Genomic DNA, 6,286 nt, shown 5'->3' with positions numbered 1-6,286 from the left:
TTCAGAACATATTAAATTAATTTTATTGCTTAACAATGTTACTGTTGTTGAAGATGCTTGGAAATTCTCTTTTTATTATAAAAGACTTCAGTTTTACTTGTACCAAAACACGATTACTGCCCCGTGTTCCTTGCAACTTTTTGTACCACATATTACCATTCATAAAGGGTGTTCCATTTTTTGGATGACCGCACATGCATGGTTATGTTTGCCAGCCACTAGAGCTGCACATGCTGGTCAAATGGGTCCCATATTATTCTGTTAATGCCACACTATGTGCCTTTTTGGCCAGTGTCAATTTGTCAGTGAAACAAACGTCATAAATGTAGCAGTGAAATCTGCAAATACAACGATGGCAAGACCCAATTATTCCATTCCACAAGGAGTGTTTGTTTATGATTTGCTTGTATTGTATTGTGCAGAGTTTGTTTGAACAGAAGTTTCCAAATGTCTGAATTCAAGTTCGTTATGCCATTCACAAACTAGTGAATAAATTTTGTGAAACAGGAAGTGTTCATGACAAGCAGCATAAACTACAATGTACAGTGCTCATAGGAGCTCATCTCAGTGACATTGTATATTGCCTGGAAAATTCTCATAAAAAGTCTATTAGACATCTTTCAGAGCACACACAAAGTTCTTGCACATCTGTACAAAGAGATGTTAATTTACTTGGGCTAAGGCCCTATAAAGTAACCATAGAGCAAGAACTTAAACCTGGTGATCCAACACACAGGGTTGGGATTTGTGAATGGGTTTTGAAACAAGTGCATAGTGGTGAAATCGTTCCTCACCTTTTTGTGTTTCCAGAAAAGGCTTGGTTCCATTTAAACAGGTATTGTAATTCGCAAAATTCTCGACTTCGGAGCACTAGCATCCTGCTCCCTTAGGAATCCCTTCAAGATCAGAAAATAGGAGTGCGGTGCGGAGTTAGTGGTTACAGAATAACAGGTCTGATTTTTTTATGACACAGTTGACCATGAAAGATATATGCAAAATATTTTGCAGCTATTTTTTAATTTATTGAATGAAAGAGAATAAAGCTTCATGTTTGTTCAACGGGATTCAGCAAGAGCTCTTACGCCAATGTTTCTTCACATTCGATTCACGATGTGTTCCATGATAGAGTTGTTAGCAATAATATCAGGCCCACTCGAAGTCCCGAACCCCATGCGATTTCTAAAGGATAAAGTATACTCAGCAAATCTGCACACATTACAGGAACTCGAGGATTATGTCTGCAAGTCAATTAATTCCATTTCTCTTTGAGAATTAGATCAGGTAGATGGTAGAAAGTTACGAAAAACAATGGCAGGCAGTTCCAGTGTCTCTTTGCTTGTACAAAATTTATTTGCATTTATTTTAAATTTAGTTTTATGGTAGTAGACGTGTGACATGATATCTGATTTGCCAGGCAACAGTGTGTTTGATGTCTGCCATCTACTGCGCTGTGTGTTCGATCATTAGGTAAATGGAGCACACTGTATAAAGGCATCGCACATTTAATTTAATTCATTATGTTTTATTCATTTATTGTGAAGTTGCATGGGATGATGCAAGCTGTAGCTATTTGGCCATTAAATGAGTCTCAATTTACAGAATGCTGATTAGAAAATTTGTAAAAACTCTGCCATATTCGGTCCAAATCTCAGTTGAGAAAGGGGAGGGTAAGGAATAGCATCTGAGTAAAGAAATGTTGGTTAATGTGACCTGGGTGATAATACCTTGTAGGAGCCCCTGCCAGGGCCACAGCAAAGATTTCATTGGCAATGAAGCTGGAGAAGGAGACCATTAGAATGGCTGAGTTGTCATATGAAACAACTCTAGTTTTAGAGGTAGTACAAAACCTCATGAGACAAAGCTCTGAAATAAAAACCAAGCAGTGCCTGTTCTCCAGGTTAGGGGCGCTTAAAATTAACTCTGAGGCTTACAACCTCAGTTTCAAATGTGAAGAATTGGCCATAACCACTCTATGTACTGTTACTGGAAACTGACGTCCCCCCTCCCCCTCCCCTCCCCTCCACTGTCATGATTGGTTCAATCAGGCTGTCAGATTATGGAGTGTCTGAAACATCTTGTAGAGAAGAATCAAAGTTTCCCAGAAACTCAACACAGAAATATGGCCCAAATGAACATATCTACCTGGAACCCTTAATATCTATACACTCTTGGAAACGGGGAAATTAGAGCAACTGGTCAGTGTTTTGCAAGAGACCAGATAGCTGGACAAAGCTCAATGGATTTGGAAAGGTACAGATTCGATAAGATAGAACCTGCAGTAAAAATAGATGAAACATTATTATTTTAGGTACAGCCATTGTAGTCGGAAAGAATAAAAGTGAATCCATCATCAGTGTTACATCACTATCAGAGAGGAGCTCATTTCCTCCCTTTAAGTCTGAAAATAAAGCATACTCTATTATCAATGCAGTGCCTCCAGAAAACTCAGAAAAAGTGGATGACTTTTAGGAAATTTTTGAAGGTGAAACAAAAATTCCTCACGATTACATAAGAATCTTGCTCGGTGACTGCAGTGCTAAAGTGGGTAGGAGAAAAAGATACAGAACAATACCAGGAGACTACCTGACATATATATGGACCAATAAAAATGGGTAGACAATTCAACCTGTAATTTGTGTCTACAGACTTCAAAGCCCACCCAAGGAAGAATAATTTGTGGGGGTTCTTCCTACACAATACGAGGGGATTTCCAAATTGATCATGCTGCAGTAACAAGCCAAAACTGAAAAGAAACACTAAACATCAAAGTGAGAAAGAGTGTCAAGATTAACACCACTACCTGTGTGAGACCAAAGTAAGAACAGGCCAAAGCTTAAAGGAAGCAAGAAACCTACAACTGACACAGACACATCAGATCAAAACAAATATAAGTACTTAAAATTTTGTCTAATATGAAGACGAACAGCTGGGAAGAAATGGAAGAATCCTGAACCAAAGCATCTGAAAGTTTAGTAAACCCTCCATGAGAACTGAAGCACAAGTGGTGGAATGAAAAGTGTCGTGAAGCATGCGAAAGAACATTAAAATGCTTGAAGAAGTGGAACTTTAAAAAGACTGAGGAAAAATGGGAATATTTCAAGAATACAAGGAAAGCAATGGCCAAGATTGTTAAGAGCAGAGAAGAAGAAGTAGATTCAAAAAGAACAATGCCAGGGAATATTAAAAAATCTTGAACGAGGAGCTATGGGGGTATCAACCACCAAATATGTGGTTGAGGTGCGTGGATGGAAGCATAGTAACTAACAACAAAAAAGAAGTGTCAACAGTTGGCAGAGTATTTCAAAGTGCTGCTAAAATACAAAGAGCTTCAGAAAGGATGGATGCTCAAAAACAAATCCACACTAATTTACTTCTAGACTGCCAAGTCTTAGTGCAATTAGGCAAGTAATCAAGGAGTTCAAGAATAATAAAGCACCATGTGAAGATAATTTGTGTCAGTAGTGTGGAAGACTGAAGGCTAAGTCAATGAGGATGAAATAAGTTGCGTTGTAGAACAAATATGAAAGACTGAAAAGATATCGAAAGACTGGAAATATGCGTTCATACAGTCATTCCATAAGAAAGGTAACTGAATGGATCCAAAGAACTAAAGAGGGTCTTACTACTTTCAGGTGCTTATAAGGTACTCCCAAAAGTCCTGCTGAGAAGAGTTGCAGAACAGTCCAGTCACATCATTGGTGTGTATCAAGCTGGTTTCTGAAAAGGCAGTCACGCATGGAACAGATATTTAACCTCAAGAACATTCTGAGAACTAGAGCGATAAGAAGTCAAATTTTTGTAGATTTCAAAAAAAGCATATGACTGTACTGACAGACAAATTTTATTTAGTGTTATAGAGGAATTCGGAATCTATAGAATACAGAGGGAAATCATAAAACACTCTTTGACAGATACCATCTTGAAAGGTACATTTCCCTTTTAACCAGAAATGGAAAGACACGCCACACCATACAACACAATAGAGTGAAACTAAGCGAAGTTTCTCTTATAGTGAAGATACCAGCATTCAGTTTCTGCACAAGATGTTGAATGTGATACTAGCAAGGAAGCATCCCATCTACCCTCAGCCTTAATAATTTAAAATGGTTGACCTTACTGACTACCTTGGGACAATGAAATTTTGCTTGTAAAAAAGTTGTGTGTCATTAACTGTATGCATTTGTTTTGTTGCAGTTTAGCATTAATCTGTTTTCTGAAAGCTACATGCTGATGTTACCGAATATTCTATCAGTTATATCGTTTGTATTATATAAGAGGGTATGGTGAATCATTTCCAATTGCACTCCAGTGCAATTTCCTTTTTATTAAGTAACCGCTGCTGGAAGTGTGGAGCCTTATTTACGTTTAGAATTAACATGGAGTACTCCTTTTTTTCACACCTGGAGCAGTGGAACTTCAATGTAGGAAGGTGATTCAGTTAAACAAACTCAGGTTGCATACCCCAGTATGACTTTAGTGGAACAGTTTTGTTCATTAACTTATCCACTAGGTGAGAGGCAGTTTCTCCATCATACACCTTATTCAGAATCCATTCACAAAACTGCAGTCTTTTTGCAGGATTGTCTGGTTTAAATTCTTGCACTAGTTATTTTATAGAGTTGTAAACTCAGTAACTTTGTACCTATTTGAATAGAGCCATAAGAAATTCTCATCTGCTTAGAAAGATATTGAACTGATTTTGTAGGAGACCTCTCCATAGCATGCCTGATATTATCCAGAGCTTCTTCTGTGAGTACTGTATGTGGTTGTCTATTTCCTGTCCAGAACACTTCCCCTTTCATTAAATTTGTTTATCAATCAATAAATCATACTCGATTTGAAACCTGAACGTGGTTCAGTGTGCACTTCAGACTCGTACATGAATACTCTGTGGTAAATAGAATACCTACATTTTTCCATTTGACTTGAAACACTTTCACTCAACATATTGTATTGTCACATAAACATATGCTACCTGTGCAAGAGTTCTACACAGACTAAGCCATTGCCATGGATGGGGAAATGTACTCCCCACCAGGCAGATGTGTTCAGGTTTGATCAACCTGTATTGATTGTTTATTCATATTTTTCTGACTGTTCAACATCCTGATGAATCTCCTCGCTGTGAATCCACTGGAACAAAAGGTACACCTAACCTAATCTCTGTATTCCAGTAGGTTTGTTGCATACTCATTCAGCTTCAAACTTGGATTTATCATCAAATTTCATTTCAACAGTTTGACACAGCCAACATCTTGGGAAAAAATGAAGGAAAATTAGGGTTTAATGTCCTGTTGACAATGAGGTCATTAGAGACAACCTTTTGCATTTTGTGAATTACATATAGGAAGTTTTTTTCCAATTTTAAGAAGGGTGAATTGTGTAGAAGCCAGTTATAAATGTTGATGAAAATTTTGTCAGCTCTTTCTAAAACTACATTTAATTTGCTATTTATTGAAATTTTTGTCATTTTCAAACAAAACTATTGGCATTTGGTAATATTACTATTTTGATTAACACATTGACTACTGGCCACAGCATCCGGGGTGAGGCTTGATTGTGGCTCCGGCGGGCTCATGTCATTTTGCATAATGTTCTGCTCATGGCAGTCACAATGTTGATTCACACACACACACACACACACACACACACACACACACACAAAGTGTGAGCCAAAAAATGGAACCCTACTGCACACAATATGTAATTAGTTCCATTTATGAACTTCCTGTTTCTGCTTATTCTGATTTTTCAGCAGTTTGACTGTTCTGCTGTGGCAAAAAAACGTTATACAGACACATGCCAATGGCATGGTAGGGTCAGTCAGTCATTATTATGGAACACTGCAGTCTCTTTAGCTCTACAAAAATAGCATTAGTAACAAATGAGAATGACCTTGGCATGCAGAAGGTAGTAAGTTGTTATGGTAGGAAAGCAATCTGGTTAAGTCAAGAGTAACTTTCATGTATTTTACTGTTATCACACTCTCAACACAAGTAACTAATATGGGGAAGATACAACATTCTCAGCCAGTGTATGGGTCATGTAATGTCTTCCACTCACTCACACAGTACAGGTCAGATCAGTTAGTGTTTTTTCCTTACTAAAAAGGAACTTACGTGGTGCAAACACTCAGGATAATTCTTAGAGCAAAACAGATAGTTGACTCCCTGTACAGGTTTCTTTACATAGTCCATATAATTTAAGTTTTTGTCAACATTAATACCAAGTAGTTTGTAGATTGTTCTGTTTCTAAAACTTTTATCATTTGACTTCATATTTAGAC

The sequence above is a fragment of the Schistocerca cancellata genome, chromosome 2 (assembly GCF_023864275.1).
Source record: "Schistocerca cancellata isolate TAMUIC-IGC-003103 chromosome 2, iqSchCanc2.1, whole genome shotgun sequence".
Taxonomy (NCBI): domain Eukaryota; kingdom Metazoa; phylum Arthropoda; class Insecta; order Orthoptera; family Acrididae; genus Schistocerca; species Schistocerca cancellata.
This window is presented reverse-complemented; position numbering follows the sequence as displayed.